Source organism: Bombina bombina, chromosome 6 (genome assembly GCF_027579735.1).
Source record: "Bombina bombina isolate aBomBom1 chromosome 6, aBomBom1.pri, whole genome shotgun sequence".
Lineage (NCBI taxonomy): Eukaryota > Metazoa > Chordata > Amphibia > Anura > Bombinatoridae > Bombina > Bombina bombina.
In genome coordinates, this window is record NC_069504.1 from 1060900939 (window position 1) to 1060917387 (window position 16449).

The following is a 16449-nucleotide window of genomic DNA, read 5'->3' on the forward strand; positions in this document are numbered from 1 at the left end:
TCTGTGGACACCTTTTACACCACACCCCTACCATCCACCCTCCTTTTCTCATCTGATCCAACCCTCTCTACCCTAACTCACCTCCCTCCAATCATACCTCACTGTTCTGTGCCAAATATACGTCAACTCTTGAAAATGTGGCAAATTCGCCACCAAGAGTTACTACATACTTTAATTGTTGTTTTTGCCTGGGGATTACAACCCCAATTTCTTTTGTTTGTTACTTGTTATTTAGAAGGTTACTAAATTTATGTAGACAACCATTTACGGACCTTCAGTGTTCTGTTTGTTCGCTACAAGACACTTTCTTCATTTACTTTATATCTCTAATCTATAACTCCTACCTTACTCTATCCCCCCTATACACCTTCCCCCTTCAAAACTTTTCCCCCTCCCTCCCTCCCTCCCTCCCTTTTTTTTTTTTTTTTTCAGAATGAACCACCAACATAGCAAGTTCGGATCACATGGCCTCACATTAACCTCAATTAATGCCAAAGGTTTGAACAACCCAGGTAAGCGGTCTATAGCTTTCAGAGCCCTAAAGAATTTGCATAGCCACATACTCTTTTTTTCAAGAGACACACTTCCGCAGGGGCAGGGAACCCAAGTGGTTTAATGCCCAATATCCCACTGCCCTGTTCGCGTCAGGCCTCTCTAAAAAGGGAGGAGTAGGGATACTGATACACCACTCAGTCCCGCTAAAAATTGCACATGTAGAAAAGGACACAGAGGGTAGATTCCTGCTGATAACGGGAACATTATATGACCATCCGATCACCCTTATTACTCTCTACAGCCCGAACACAGAACAGCATCTATTCCTACAAAAGGTTGCGAGGCTCATTTTGGACTTCGCGAAAGGAACAGTGTTCCTTTCAGGTGATTTTAACATATCCATGGAAACGTCATTAGACACATCCAATGGACTAGACAGTACCCCTACTAAAACTCTCAAATCAGTTAAATCCACTATCTCAAGTCTTGCTCTACACGATATATGGAGAACATTACATCCATCAACTAGAGACTACACATATTATTCTCCTCCACATAACAAATACTCTAGAATAGATTATTTTCTTACGGATTCTATCGGACTTGACATGGTAACATCTTGCACTATAGGCCCGATTACTTGGTCAGACCACGCCCCAATCACATGTGAAGTTCAATGGCCCGATCTCCCACCCACGACTTATATATGGAGATTAGACGATACACTACTAGACAACCCTGCAATAAGCTCTGAAATTCAAAAATCTCTTACAGACTATCTACAACATAACGATCCCTCACAGACCTCAATAATAAACTTCTGGGAGACTCATAAGTGTGTTATCCGGGGAGAATTTCTCAAACACAGAGCCCGCCTTAATAGACAGTATAGATTAAAACATACCCAACTTTTGAACACGGTTACACAACTTGAAGCTGCACATAAAAATGCCCCGTGGGACAGGGAGGCTAAACTTAGATTGGAAGACACTAGGAGGGAGCTCCAGACCCACCTAAGAAGAGAGTCCTGCCAGCGCAAATTCTTAGCAATAAAACAACAATACTATGAGGGAGGCAATAAACCGGGGAAACTGCTAGCCAGAGCGACCCGTAGAAAACAACTCAAAACATATATCCACAGTCTCCAGAACCCTGATGGCACAACACTGAAAAGTAGTAAACAAATTGCAAATTCTTTCCACACGTATTACAAAGCATTATATAATATATCGCACAAGCTTGACCAGGGGGAACATGCAGTCCCAACAGACACTAAAATACAGCTCATAGATCAATACCTATCAGACCTTGAACTGCCAAGACTAGATTCCGACCAGAAGAACTGCCTAGACGAGCCCATCACTGCCTTAGAACTTTCTAAAGCCCTTAAAGATTTCCCCACCGGGAAATGTCCGGGCCCAGACGGCTACTCGCTAAAATACTACAAACTTTACAGCAAAACACTAAGCCCACTGCTGCTCCAATTGTTCAACAACCTGATAACAGAGCCCACTTTAGCTGACACAATGCTCGAAGCACATATCTCACTTATACCCAAACCCGGCAAGCCCCCTACCTCCCCTGCGAATTTTAGACCCATATCCTTGCTGAACATGGACATCAAAATCCTAGCAAAAATTCTAGCGAACCGCCTCAATAAGTATATCCCCTCTCTTGTCTCTTCTGACCAAGTGGGCTTTGTACCCGGTAGGGAGGCAAGAGATAATACTTCCAAGGTCCTCCAAATTATTAACTTTGCCCAAATTGAAAAAGTACCATTGGCCCTCCTGGCGACTGACGCAGAGAAGGCCTTCGACCGGGTCGACTGGCTCTTCCTGCGTCGAGTCATGTCAGCAATGAATATCGGTTCAGCTTTCACAAACATGGCATTTGCATTATATTCTGCCCCGAACGCACGTATTAGAGTGAACGGTATTCTGTCGGATAGATTTGACATCTCCAACGGAACCCGACAGGGATGCCCCTTATCCCCCTTATTATTCGCTCTTTCAATAGAAGCGCTCGCTCAAAAAGTTAGACATAATGCAAACATAAAGGGAATACAAATTGGAAATGAAGAACACAAACAGGCCCTCTACGCCGACGATGTCCTCTATACACTTACAAACATTGAAACATCTGTCCCTGAACTCCTGAAAGAGATTAATGAGTATGGCAAATTGTCTAATTTTCACCTAAACTTAACTAAATCAGAGCTTCCAATAACTATAAGATGACACTAACTCCCACCAAATTGAAATATCTTGGTATATACCTTTCTGCAAACCCCTCTGACATTTTTAAAAACAATTATTTGTCCCTACGTAAAGAGATAGTCAATGACCTGTCTTCATGGAGTAATAAATCACTCTCATGGTTAGGGAAGATAGGCCTCATCAAAATGAATATTCTACCACGAATATTGTATGTAATGCAAACAGTCCCGATTCGCTTACCGAACGACTTCCTGCCCCAACTCCAAAGCACCATAGAACAGTTTATATGGAAGGGTACGAGACCGAGAATACCCAGACGGACATTGTATCTTCCTAGAGATAAGGGAGGACTAGGCTTCCCAGACCTAGCTTCTTACAGGAGGGCCATTTTTCTACAAAGACTGACTGAGTGGTCACAGAACTCCATGCAAAAAAAATGGGTCGGAATAGACGGACAAATACTACAACTAAATAATGTTGGATCCCTGGCGTGGATACCTACGAATAAACGTCCCAAGCCAATACAAAAATACCATATAATACATGAAACACTAACTGTGTGGGACAAATTGATAGCTACCAGCACACACATATCGTCCCCTGTCTCTCCAATGCTTCCCATAATAGAAAACCCAGAGTTACCATACTATGAAGTCGGTAGACGCACAAACTCCCCCTACAGATTAAGAGTGGGAATATTACATTACGCACAAGAGGGGGGCAGACTACTATCACAACTAAAACTACAGGACCAGTCTGGTCCTGTCTTCTCTTCCTGGCTAAGATGCCACCAGCTTTCTCACTTCCTACTCACCCACAAACAAAAACATAATTTTCTCAGAACCCTGACGCCTTTCGAGTCCCTGTGCACCGAAATCACTCCTCCTAGGAGACTGATCTCAAAGATATACAAACTCCTACTCATTCCACCAGACACCCAGCTACCTACATACACTAGGACATGGAATAGAGAACTTAGAAGCGAGGTTGGGGAGGACGATTGGCTTAAAGCCTTTGCTTTGACCAAGGGGTCATCGGTATCAGCCACTGTGCAGGAAATACACCTTAAACTATTGACCAGATGGTATTATACCCCTGCAAAACTTCATCAGCTCTTTCCCGCGGTTAGTGCCACATGTTGGAGGGGGTGTGGAGAACAGGGCTCCATTGTTCACATATGGTGGTCCTGTCCCAATCTTTCCAGATTTTGGGAGGCGGTTATGAAGGAAATATCAGAAAAACTGAACATAACCATTCCCAACACCCCCGAGACCCTGCTATTCTTACATCTCCCCAATATCAAAACCACACATAGCCGAGCTCTCCTTTTACTTATGCTTACCGGTGCGAAAAGGCTTATTCCTAGAATGTGGAAGTCAAAAGATATACCTACTCTGACTGACTGGCGGGCCGCTGTCAATGACCTTTTGGTTATGGAAAAACTGCACTACTTCAGGTGCAACCAAATGGTGACATATGAACTAATGCTGGCTGTTTGGTCTCCTGCCCCAGCGTGAAATCTAAAGGAGTCTACCTCCTTCTCCGAGAACAAAGTTCAGACCCTTACCATTCCCTAAATTCTTTTTTTTTTTTTTTTTTTCCTCTCCCTTCTCCCTCTTCCCCTTCCTCCTCCCAATTACCCATAACTTTTCCCTCTTCTACCTTTCCTAAGTGTGTCTCGATAGATTGAGACGGTATAACACGTATTATCTTATAGCACATACAGAATTGATCAACTAATAGTTATAAAAATGTCAAGCTTTTCATCTTTGTACTTAGGTTTTTGTAATGTGGTCCTGCGCTTCGCGCTCCCACAAATTGTTCCCTTTGTATTTCTGCTCTATGTACAATGTCTTTATTCATTTTCAAATAAAGCTTGTTTAAAAAAAAAAAAAAAAATGCATGGCAAAGCTTTATAATTTTTGCATAAAACATTTTATGGGAAATTACATTTTTAGTCTAATGTCCCTTTAAGGAACATTCTAATAAATAAATATATATATATATATATATATATATATATATATATATATATATATATATATATATATATATATATATATATATATATGTGTGTGTGTATGTGTATATATATATATATATATATATATCTCTATGTTTAACCAAAGAAATGTGTGAATGTGCCACTTCAGGTGAGTTTAGGTCCAGCAAGCCATTCCGAGGGGGGCATACATTCTTATTTTTCTGCAGTCATCTGCTGACCTGAAATGATATGCTCAGCTTTAGCTATGTGTTTATCTGATTATTCTAACTTAGAGCCTTTCAACTATGCCCTGCAGGTGACATCCAAACCTCTTAGGTTTTTTCTTGTGGCTTTTAGCACCACTGAACAGAAAACAGACATCTGTTATTTGTGATCTAAAAAGCATTTTCATAAGTCTCATTAGGTCATTAAACATGAGTGCCAAGTCTGAGCATTATAAAGATTTGTAATTATAATATTTTACTATTCACGTATTCATTTTTGTTAAAAATTATACAGGAAACCTAATTATATTTAGAGGTATTATCTTTAGCATATAGCATAAGTATGAGTATAGTGTAATGTGGCCCTTAGATAATTCCAGCATTAGTGCGTGCTTTTATGTGCATGACAGAAATCTTTTTGGTACGATGTCTCTTTAATATAGTTGTTCTGCCTCTGGTGGAGAGGGAGTTATCCAATAGTATATCTGTTTAGGATGTTGTGTGCTGTACTCAGATGCTCTGAGTCATTCCCAGCCGCTGGCACTCGCTTCAGAGTGTCCCTCTACAGTGGTCAGATTACACTTGGTTTGGACAGAACCAGCAGGGAGGGAAGAGAGGCCCCATCTTACTGCCTACACTTGTATTTGTACACTGTGTGAGCAATGATTATTGGCTTCATGCTCTGGCTTCAGAGTGAGCAGATTGCTGACTTACATACAGGCGCAGGCCCCTGTTCTCTTTATAGGAACAACTACTATGAGCTCTGCTACAGCTGGACTTGCACTCTGTCCCTCTGGTAGGAAAGATAAGCTGCAAAATGTTTGCAGACTTCTTTCAGCCAGCGGTTTAAGGATTCTGAACCAATGGATTATTCTAGTTCTATTAACCCCTTCGCTACTGGGAATTTCAGAGAAAGAGTTGCTCAAAGTACTGGAGAAATTTTAGCTTTTAAGTTTTTGATTAACTATGAAAACTATAAATATTTTCAAGTAGACAACCCCAAATTTATTTATCTAGGCCCATTTTGGTATATTTGATGCCTCTATTTGGCCGCCAGATACAATCATTTAAAAAAATTAGTTAACTTTTTTTTCACAAACTTTGGGTTTCTCAATTAAATTATTTAAACACAACTACTGCAGTCATATGATAAATGCTTATAAAAGCTTCTCTGGGATCCCCTTTGTTCAAAAATAGCAGACATGCATATCTTTGCCATTGCTTTTTGGTAATTAGAATGCCAGAGCTGGTGGTGGTGGTTGTTGTTGTTGTCCTCACAGTTTAGTGATCACTCCTCCAACCCTTTCACCACTCGTATCCCCCCCACAAACAGCTCTTTAACCCTCCCCCCCTATTACTATTGATGGCCATCTTAGGTAGTGTAGTGGTGCCTCCTACCTCCCCGTGATCATTATTTATGGTGCCCCCCCTTCCAATTCCCCTTTTTTGTAGCGTAGCTTCCCATCCCTCCCTTAAAAATGTTTTTTTTGTAGCATAGGGCCCCTCTCCTAACTTTACAGCCGAGACTGCAGTACACAGCAGGCAGGCCAGCACTCATGGTTAACATTTCATCCACCCAGGGTGCTTCCAAAGTATTGATAGTAGTAAAGAAAAGGGATGCACTCACCAGGATTTTCAAAGTTACCATTATATACAGGTGGCCCTCGGTTTACGCCGGTTCAATTTGCGCCGTTTCAGAATAACAACCCTTTTTTTTCAGTCATGTGACTGCTATTGAAAAGCTTTGGAAAGCAAAGTGCACTAATTAAAATAACCAGTAGGTGGAACTGTCTGCTTGTTTTGCAGCAAAGTTATGCAACTTAACAGCCTGAAATTGATCTGTGTACACAGAGCAGACATTAACTATCGATGAAATGTTTTAGCAGCCACTTCCCTATTATCTTCCTGTCCAGCAGCTTGAGGTGAGGGTGCCTAACTGCTTATTAATCACTGCAGATTGAAATGCATAGAATAGGTGCAGACTCAATATTGTCTAACATGCTAACAATGCAGAGAACTGATTGCAGAAAAATGCAAGTAAAAAAACGTTTTTGTTTATTAAACTTAGTTTGATGATGATGCAGTCTGTTGTGTGATTATTTAATTAGGTGATGTTTAGCAAATGTTTTTGTTCATTAAACTTAGTTTGGTGATGATACAATCTATATTATTAGGTTTATAATGCTGTTTAGCATTTAAAGTCTTCATTTCAAAGCTTCAAAAATAATGTATTAGGTGTTACTTATGACAATTTTGAGAGGGGCCTGGAACCTAACCCCCTCACTTCCCATTGACTTACATTATAAACTGAGTTTCAATTTACAACAGTTTCGATTTACAACCATTCCTCCTTGAACCTAACCCCGGCGTAAACTGAAAGCTACCTTTATACATTTTCTGCGTTTTAAATAGAATATTGTACAGATTAACTAACACCTTGATCTTGAGTCTTCCTATGTATGCTCTTCAAAAAGGCTAAGGTGAATATATAAAAAAATCAGTTTTAATATACAAAATATGAAACACAAATCATACTAAAAAACATGGATCCATGATTTTACAAGATAAAAGATAAAAACAGCAAGTAAACAATAAATATAAAAACAGCAACAGTCTATGAAAAAGACAGTCTGTGAAGAAGACAACAGTAATCTTCACATAGAGAGGAGGATAAATTAAATAGCAGCTGTTGCAATAAATGTCCCAATAAGAATAATTGGAAAGAGATCCCCAAAACAATAGTAGATGTGAGTTCCAAAAAAATGTCCCAAACAATGTGTAGTGTGAAGAATGTCCAAGGTGTTCAAATGTTCAAAAATAATCACTCCTTGATACAAAAAAGTGAGAAAAAATAATAAAAAAAGGTGAAAAAATATTTAAAAAATTGAAAATTTAAAAAATGAAACATAGTCTTGAAAAAGGCCTGTTATCAGGCCGAAACGCATCGACATCTAACTGAAAGTAAGCATATGTCCTATATTTGAACCAATTGTTTTATATTTACTGCAGTACTGTTAAAGGACCAGTCAACGCAGTAGATTTGCACAATCAACAAATGCAAGATAACAAGACAATGCAATATCACTTAGTCTGAACTTCAAATGAGTAGTAGATTTTTTTTCTGACAATTTTAAAAGTTATGTCTTTTTCCACTCCCCCTGTACCATGTGACAGCCATCAGCCAATCACAAATGCATACACGTACCATGTGACAGCCATCAGCCATTCACAAATGCATACACACTTATTCTTGCACATGCTCAGTAGGAGCTGGTGACTCAAAAAGTTTAAATATAAAAAGACTGTGCACATTTTGTTAATGGAAGTAAATTGGAAAGTTGTTTAAAATGGCATGCTCTGTCTGAATAATGAAAGTTTAATTTTGACTTGAGTGTCCCTTTAATTCTTTTTTCACAGGATTACTTAGGAGTTTTATATATTCACTGATGGATATCACTAATTAGAAGATGTAAGAAGTTCAGCATCTTCATTCTCACACAACTAACTTTCACATTTTTTTATTGCTGTATTTTTGGAAATTGTAGACCACTTTTTTTTTTAATTAGGACTTCACATATTTTTCATTTTTTTTCTATTTTTCATTTTTTACATTTTCAATTTTTGGGACATTTTTTTTTGGAACTCACATCTACTATTGTTATGGGGATCTCTTTCCAATTATTCTTATTGGGACATTTATTTCAACATTATACGCAGCTGCTATTTATTTATCCTCCTCTCTATGTGAAGATTACTGTTGTCTTCTTCACAGACTGTCTGTCTTTTTCATAGACTGTTGCTGTTTTTATATTTATTGTTTACATGCTGTTTTTATCTTGTAAATCATGGATCCATGTATTTTAGTATGATTTGTGTTTCATATTGTGTATATTAAAACTGTGATATTTTTTTTATATATTCACCCTAGCCCTTTTGGCGCTCGCTTCACCTGCTCATACAACTGACTTTTACGAGGTTTACTAGGAAACCTATTGAAGGGAACAATAGGTGTACATACTTGCGCAGGGTCCACTAATTAGTATTATCCACTATGTATGCTCTTCAACAAAGAATACAAAGAGGCCAAAGTAAATTTAATAGCATAAGTAAATTGGAAAGTTTTTAAAATTACACACTCTGAATCATGAGAATATTTTTTGATTTTATGTAATTTTAAATCTCCATATTTTATGTAACAAATTTCTTTGCATAACTCCTTAAAGAGACGTTAAACACAAAATATATTTTAGAATCCTAATATGGAGGTTACCCTAAATCTCTGTCCTGTTATTGACGCCTTAATGTTGAAATCTAGTTTTCACTGAATCCCAGAACTCCTGCAAATATCTACAGTCAAAAGTAGGTTTCAAAATAGTGGCACCCATAACTAGAGGGATGTGCATGAAATGTGTTAAGTGTCCATTTAATCTTGTCGTCCTGCCTGGGAGTTAGCCTATAATTGGTTTCCCCTAATGCACAGCAGAAGTTAAGTATTTTCTGGATATTGTTGTGATGGAGCTGGTTGGGACCTAGATATCATCTTCTGGGGCATTGGTAAGGTTTGATAAATCAAACTCCTCCTGTTTCTTGAATTTAAAAGTGACCTTTTTTTAATCAAACATAGGGTCCAAAGGTACAGCAAGTTTCAGGCTAATTAAAAATGTAGCTTTAAACCCTATGTTTGATTAATAAAGTAAACTTTTAAATTGATGAAGCTGGAGGATTTTTATTCTCCATGTATTGGACTTAGACTTGGTTAGCCTCTTCCTTTCGCTTTAAAGATACTTATGCTGGTTCTACACCAATATCTCTGAGTATCTGCACTGGTAACACTCCTAATGCTCCTTGCACACTGAATACGTTCCATGTTGACTTTTTATGAACGTTTTCCCTACAAAAATTACCCCCCCACACCCAAATTTTACATTTAAGTCTTAACAGAATATGCTAGAGGGTCTGTAAAAGGGTTATATAAGTAGTGTTGAGTCTGAAATCCACATATGTGACTGTTTTAGCTTTAAAAGTACACTAAACCAGCTTATAAACCTGCTTGAATGATACTAGTATCGTTGATATGGTCAGTACTTTTGCAATGTGAATAAAAGCTTATGCATGGACAACAGATTGAAAAAGCATGGCTTCATAGATCACTCATGCTAGATAGATATATCCATTTAGTATTATTTGCTAGAAGCATCTATTTAAATCCTACCAGTGGAAGACTTTTAGTATGTGTTCCATATGATAATTTCATCCTTCTTAGCTGTATCTCTAGTGTGAGCAAGACCACTGTGCAATATACATTTTTATAAACATCTCCCCATGAAGAACATATATTTTCTCCCTAAAAAAAAAAAGGTCTTAGGAAGATTAATGTGGGTATGAGAGCCAAGCTGATGCAGTGGCCCCGGCTGGGGGTGCATGGTTTACACAAGCAGCACGTCATCCTGACCTGACATAGGCCCATGCTGGCTTTCTGCTTCTGCAAACACTTGTTTGATCACTTTGGGATTTCTCAAGCTTGGATGAGGAGTCCTGCTTCATTTTCTGAACAGCAGCCAGGATGAGTCAGAGGAGGCAGCGTGATGTGATTAACTCACATACTGCCAAACAGGGCTTACTTCAAGGTGTAGTAGGACATTTTGTCTCACCCTGCTAACACATTTTGCATTAAAGCTATTATGTAACTTTGTCTAGGAAGACGTTTTGTATGTGTGTTTGTGTGTGGAAACTTTCCTTCTAGCTATATCTGACATGCCTCTCTTCTGGTATCAACTTTTCAGTGCCTCAGATCTGTACACAATGATCTGAAGCTTTGTCACCCGATGCCTGAGCCTGCTAGTAGACCTTTCATAGAGATCAATTCTAAGTAAGCTGCAAGCTGTGATACAAGATTGGGCAAGATTTATCATTCCTATTCTCCTATATTTGCGCCTAAAAATGCGCACACAAAGAAATGCCCCTATTTATCATTCAGAAATGCTCCTAAAAGTGGGCAAGTTCGACTGTACAATTCTCCTTCTCTGTTCCTGTTCAGGTGCACCGAAAAAGGGTTAAATTGGATAGTTATAGTTGTATTTTGTATAGTACGTCTCATTAATTTGATTAGTTACACATTTTATAATTTATTTTTTATAGCGGACTGACCATTTTCCTGCAAATGCATGCACTAAAGTTCTGCATAATTACTGTGGAGAGCAGCTTTAGAAATCTTCTCTACCCGTTGTAGAAGCAATTGGGAAAAAATAAAGTGTTCAAATAGGCGCAAAAATAATATATAACAAAGGCAATAAGAATGTATATTGAAAAAGCTGGAAAAAATGTGTTGGAGTGTGAAAATAATATATAAAAGGCGTAAAAATATCTATTGGGGTGCAAAATAATAAAAACAGATCTTTTTTTTTTCTTCCATGATATTGGTTCATATACCACTTACATGAAGAATAGTTACTTTTTTTTCATTGATAAATAAGGCGCAGATACTAAACTGACTGGAGAAATTTTATCTTTACATCTCCTCAGCTCGCCCAATGAGAAGCGCAAAAAAAAAAAAAGATTTTTTGGGGGGTAAATTGGAGCGTACAGATGCGCTTCTCTAAAGGGGAACTGAGGAGAATTACCTGGAGAATTCTCCTTGTGCTTGCTAAATCTTGCTCTTTTGTAGCAACAGTTCTACAGTAATCAAAAAAGGAAAAAAGTATGGACACTGTCTCACCCTCTTTGCCTTTCAAATTTAGACTAAGATCTCTCCACTTAGTCAATTAGAGGGAACAAAATATTGGAATAAATGAAAGGCGCTTATAGGAGCTGAGGGTAATTAGCTTGTTCAATATTCCAAAATAAATAATGGGGTATTAGTTACCATGTATCACATAAATGAACCCCTATGGGTTATGATAGATAATATGTATAATAAACAACACTATGCTGGTTAAAACATTAAATAGATATTTAATCAATAAATGGTACAAAAGAATAAAAATGCTGAGTGAGTTGTGGCCACAACTATATTACGTAGTATAAAAAATGTATACACACTTAGATAAAAAGACAATGCAGATCTATGTTATTCTAAATGATCTAAATACTTATCTAAGAGCTGTGTCTAATAATAACTGATGTGAAAAGAGTATATTGAGTACAATTGAATTTCACTCTATTTATACAAATTAATGCCAATGAGAATAATGTGTTGCAAAAAATAAAGTTGTCGTTCCGTTACATAAGTGTCCGTGTATGATTCCTAATTTGTGTTGATATATAGAATGTATCAATACATAGATTGCATCATCAATATTGATACAAATGTAGATGATCTCCGGAATGAATGTTGACAAATGCCAGAGTAGTTTATAAGGTGCAGTTCTTTTATCCGTGTGAATAAGTGAGTGAATCTCCTGGTTATCGTGCAGTGTACAGCTACGTTTTAAATAGTAGCTCTTTAAGTGGTGGTGTGATCCGGTGGTAAAGTGACTGTCTTTTTCTGTCTTAGATATTCGGTATTTAATATAAAACCTTCAGCTGATAGACAGACTTACCTTGCTGTGCTCCCTGGCCGGCGTGTTCCTTGCACGGCGGAAGTACTCACAGCTGCTTCACTGTCTGTTACAGCCCGGTGCGTTGGTTGCTTGCTTGACTTGGCTTGTTAGTTGGCGGAACAGACCGCTAGCTCCTCAAAGTCCTCCTGGGTTCTATCGATAGAAGTTTTGTAGGTGGTTGATGATCGAATAACTCCACAGAATATGCTTTTTCAAACAGTTCTACAGTATTTAGGTGCTTGGGAATTGTCAATATGGTCAGAACAGGGATTGACAACTGAGGAACCAGCTACACATTATGGGGTCTATCACAATCCTTTAGGAAAACGTATCAAATTATTTGTCTATAAATCCCCATAGACTTTGTGTTTTCCTGTTGATAATCATTAGTTATGTTTTTCTAAATCATTGTGATTGACCCCAAAATTAGGACCCAGGCAAGAAATATTCTAAATGTAGAATTATAGTTCCTCGTTGGAAATCTAGTAGCTATGGCCCCTGGGATCTCTACAACTCTGTTGCCAGATGTATTTTTACTTTGTCCATGGTTTAAAGGTACATAACAAAAAAGTAATACAATGCTATGCCTCTAACAAGGTGGTTAAACATATTTTTAAGTTTCTTTGATTTGCTGTTCCTTTTTGATAATAAAAAAAGTAACCTTTTCTTTTCTAGCAACCTGCCTCAAAGAACTAGTAATATGCTAATGATCTTAAACTTTGCAATAATAACTTTTTGTCAGCTACAGTCTGCTCTGGAGCCTACAGAGGAGCAGTATATGTATGTAGCTGTCAGTCACTGGCTTTGTTCTGCTGCTCCTGTGTGGACCAGTCAACACTGTACATTTGCATAATCAACAAATGCATGATAAGAAGACAATGCAATAGCACTTAGTCTGAACTTCAAATGAGTAGTAGATTTTTGTTAAATAAATTGCAAAGTTATGTCTATTTCCACTCCCCCTGTACCATGTGACAGCCATCAGCCAATCACAAATGCATATAAGTATAGACTGTGAATTCTTGCACATGCTCAGTAGGAGCTGGTTACTCAAAAAGTGTAAATATAAAAAGACTGTGCACATTTTGTTAATGGAAGTAAATTGGAAAGTTGTTTAAAATTGCATGCTTTATCTGAATCATGAAGTTTAATTTTGACTTGAGTGTCCCTTTAAAGTGTTTCACCCCTTTGCACACAAGCCGTTCTTAATAGTAAAAAAAGCTCCTCTTTGCACACAAGCCTTGTGTTACAGTAAAATGATCTAACACATTTAAATATACTACTGTTGTATTATTATGCATTCCTCCCTTGGCTCCCAAAGACATTGCAGCCGTTTGCCAATCAGTGGGTTAATGCACAGTGGTAACATTAATAATGATGTATGTGCATGTAAAGAAATACAGAGCATATTTATATTACAAGTCACTGTGAGTTTGGGATGTGTGTAATCCTACCTTTCCTCCCTCTCAAACATGCAGCTCTCCTATCTGATAGGCTGCAGGATACACACCCAGCAGCCCATGTAAGCATTAGCTCACCACCATGTTATCTGTGGGAGAAAGGACACAGAACATACATAGGATGAGAGCATTTTATTACTAGGTCAAAGGTTAAATGACTTCATCCTTTCTGCATGTGCAGCAATTTACTTGTTCTTCTAGCAGAGCAGCTTACCTTAAAGAGACACGCTACTCAAATGTCTGTTGCTTTTAAAAGAGAATTTCTCAAATGTATGGTGTTGCTTCACTTCTTGTACAAATGTATGGTGTTGCTTCATTGCTTGTACACATGTATGCTGCTGGTAGTGCTTCATTTCTTGTACACATGTATGCTGCTGGTGGTGCTTCATTTCTTGTACACATGTATGCTGCTGGTAGTGCTTCATTTCTTGTACACATGTATGCATCTGGTGGTGCTTCATTTCCTGTACACATGTATGCTGCTGGTGGTGCTTCATTTCTTGTACACATGTATGCTGCTGGTAGTGCTTCATTTCTTGTACACATGTATGCAGCTGGTAGTGCTTCATTTCTTGTACACATGTATGCTGCTTGTGGTGCTTCATTTCTTGTACACATGTATGCTGCTGGTGGTGCTTCATTTCTTGTACACATGTATGCTGCTGGTGGTGCTTCATTTCTTGTACACATGTATGCGGCTGGTGGTGCTTCATTTCCTGTACACATGTATGCTGCTGGTAGTGCTTCATTTCTTGTACACATGTATGCTGCTGGTAGTGCTTCATTTCCTGTACACATGTATGCATCTGGTGGTGCTTCATTTCTTGTACACATGTATGCAGCTGGTAGTGCTTCATTTCTTGTACACATGTATGCTGCTGGTAGTACTTCATTTCTTGTACAAATGCTGGTAGTGCTTCATTTCCTGTACACATGTATGCTGCTGGTGGTGCTTCATTTCTTGTACAAATGTATGCAGCTGGTAGTGCTTAATTTCCTGTACTCATGTATGCAGCTGGTAGTGCTTCATTTCCTGTACACATGTATGCAGCTGGTAGTGCTTCTTTTCTTGTACAAATGTAGGCTATTAGTGTTTCATTTCTTGTACAAATGTAGGCTCTGGTAGTGCTTCATGTCTTGTACAAATGTAGGCTGGTAGTGCTTAATTTCTTGTACAAATGTAGGCTGCTGGTGGCGCTTCATTTCCTGTACAAATGTATGCTGGTAGTGCTTCATTTCTTGTACAAATGTAGGCTGCTGGTGGCGCTTCATTTCCTGTACAAATCTAGGCTTGTAGTGCTTCATTTCTTGTACAAATGTAGGCTGTGGTAGTGCTTCATGTCTTGTACAAATGTAGGCTGGTAGTGCTTCATGTCTTGTACAAATGTAGGCTGGTAGTGCTTCATGTCTTGTACAAATGTAGGCTGGTAGTGCTTCACGTCTTGTACAAATGTAGGCTGGTAGTGCTTCATGTCTTGTACAAATGTAGGCTGGTAGTGCTTCATGTCTTGTACAAATGTAGGCTGGTAGTGCTTCACGTCTTGTACAAATGTAGGCTGGTAGTGCTTCATGTCTTGTACAAATGTAGGCTGGTAGTGCTTCATGTCTTGTACAAATGTAGGCTGGTAGTGCTTCATGTCTTGTACAAATGTAGGCTGGTAGTGCTTCACGTCTTGTACAAATGTAGGCTGGTAGTGCTTCATGTCTTGTACAAATGTAGGCTGGTAGTGCTTCACGTCTTGTACAAATGTAGGCTGGTAGTGCTTCACGTCTTGTACAAATGTAGGCTGGTAGTGCTTCATGTCTTGTACAAATGTAGGCTGGTAGTGCTTCACGTCTTGTCCAAATGTAGGCTGGTAGTGCTTCATGTCTTGTACAAATGTAGGCTGGTAGTGCTTCATTTCTTGTGCAAATGTAGGCTGTGGTAGTGCTTCATGTCTTGTGCAAATGTAGGCTGGTAGTGCTTCATGTCTTGTACAAATGTAGGCTGGTAGTGCTTCATGTCTTGTACAAATGTAGGCTGGTAGTGCTTCATGTCTTGTACAAATGTAGGCTGGTAGTGCTTCATTTCTTGTGCAAATGTAGGCTGTGGTAGTGCTTAATTTCTTGTGCAAATGTAGGCTGTGGTAGTGCTTCATGTCTTGTACAAATGTAGGCTGGTAGTGCTTCATTTCTTGTGCAAATGTATGTGGCTGGTAGTGTTTCATGTCTTGTACAAATGTAGGCTGGTAGTGCTTCATTTCCTGTACAAATGTATATCTTTTTTTTTTTTTTTTTTTTTTTTTCTCGTTAGCCAATATGCAATAGATACCTAGGTTTACTATTAGGGTCACTTACAGATTACCAAAAACTTTAGTAAGCTTTTTTTTTTCCCTTTTACCTCTTGTGTTCAGTAATGCAGAAGATTTAGTGGATGTTTCAGTCACATGCACAGTTGTTGGATATTTGCTTCTTTGACTGTTTTTTAGTTGTTTGATAACATTTTGTAAACGCCTTACTTTACAATCTCCATTGAGAATCTAGCATTTGTGT

The 16449-nt window shown here is 38.4% G+C and overlaps 1 protein-coding gene across 2 annotated transcripts in view; it reads left to right on the forward strand.

The window, feature by feature from the left end:
- DUSP16 (dual specificity phosphatase 16) overlaps positions 1-16449 on the forward strand; it is a 168020-nt gene that overhangs the window by 39442 nt on the left and 112129 nt on the right. Inside the window, exon 1 of one of the 2 annotated variants that reach the window (XM_053718909.1) lies at positions 466-512. The exons of the other annotated variant lie outside the window; for it this stretch is intronic. The gene's annotated coding sequence lies outside the window, so the exon portion shown is untranslated. Of the gene's footprint in view, positions 1-465; positions 513-16449 lie in introns of those variants that run through there. 2 annotated transcript variants of the gene reach the window in all.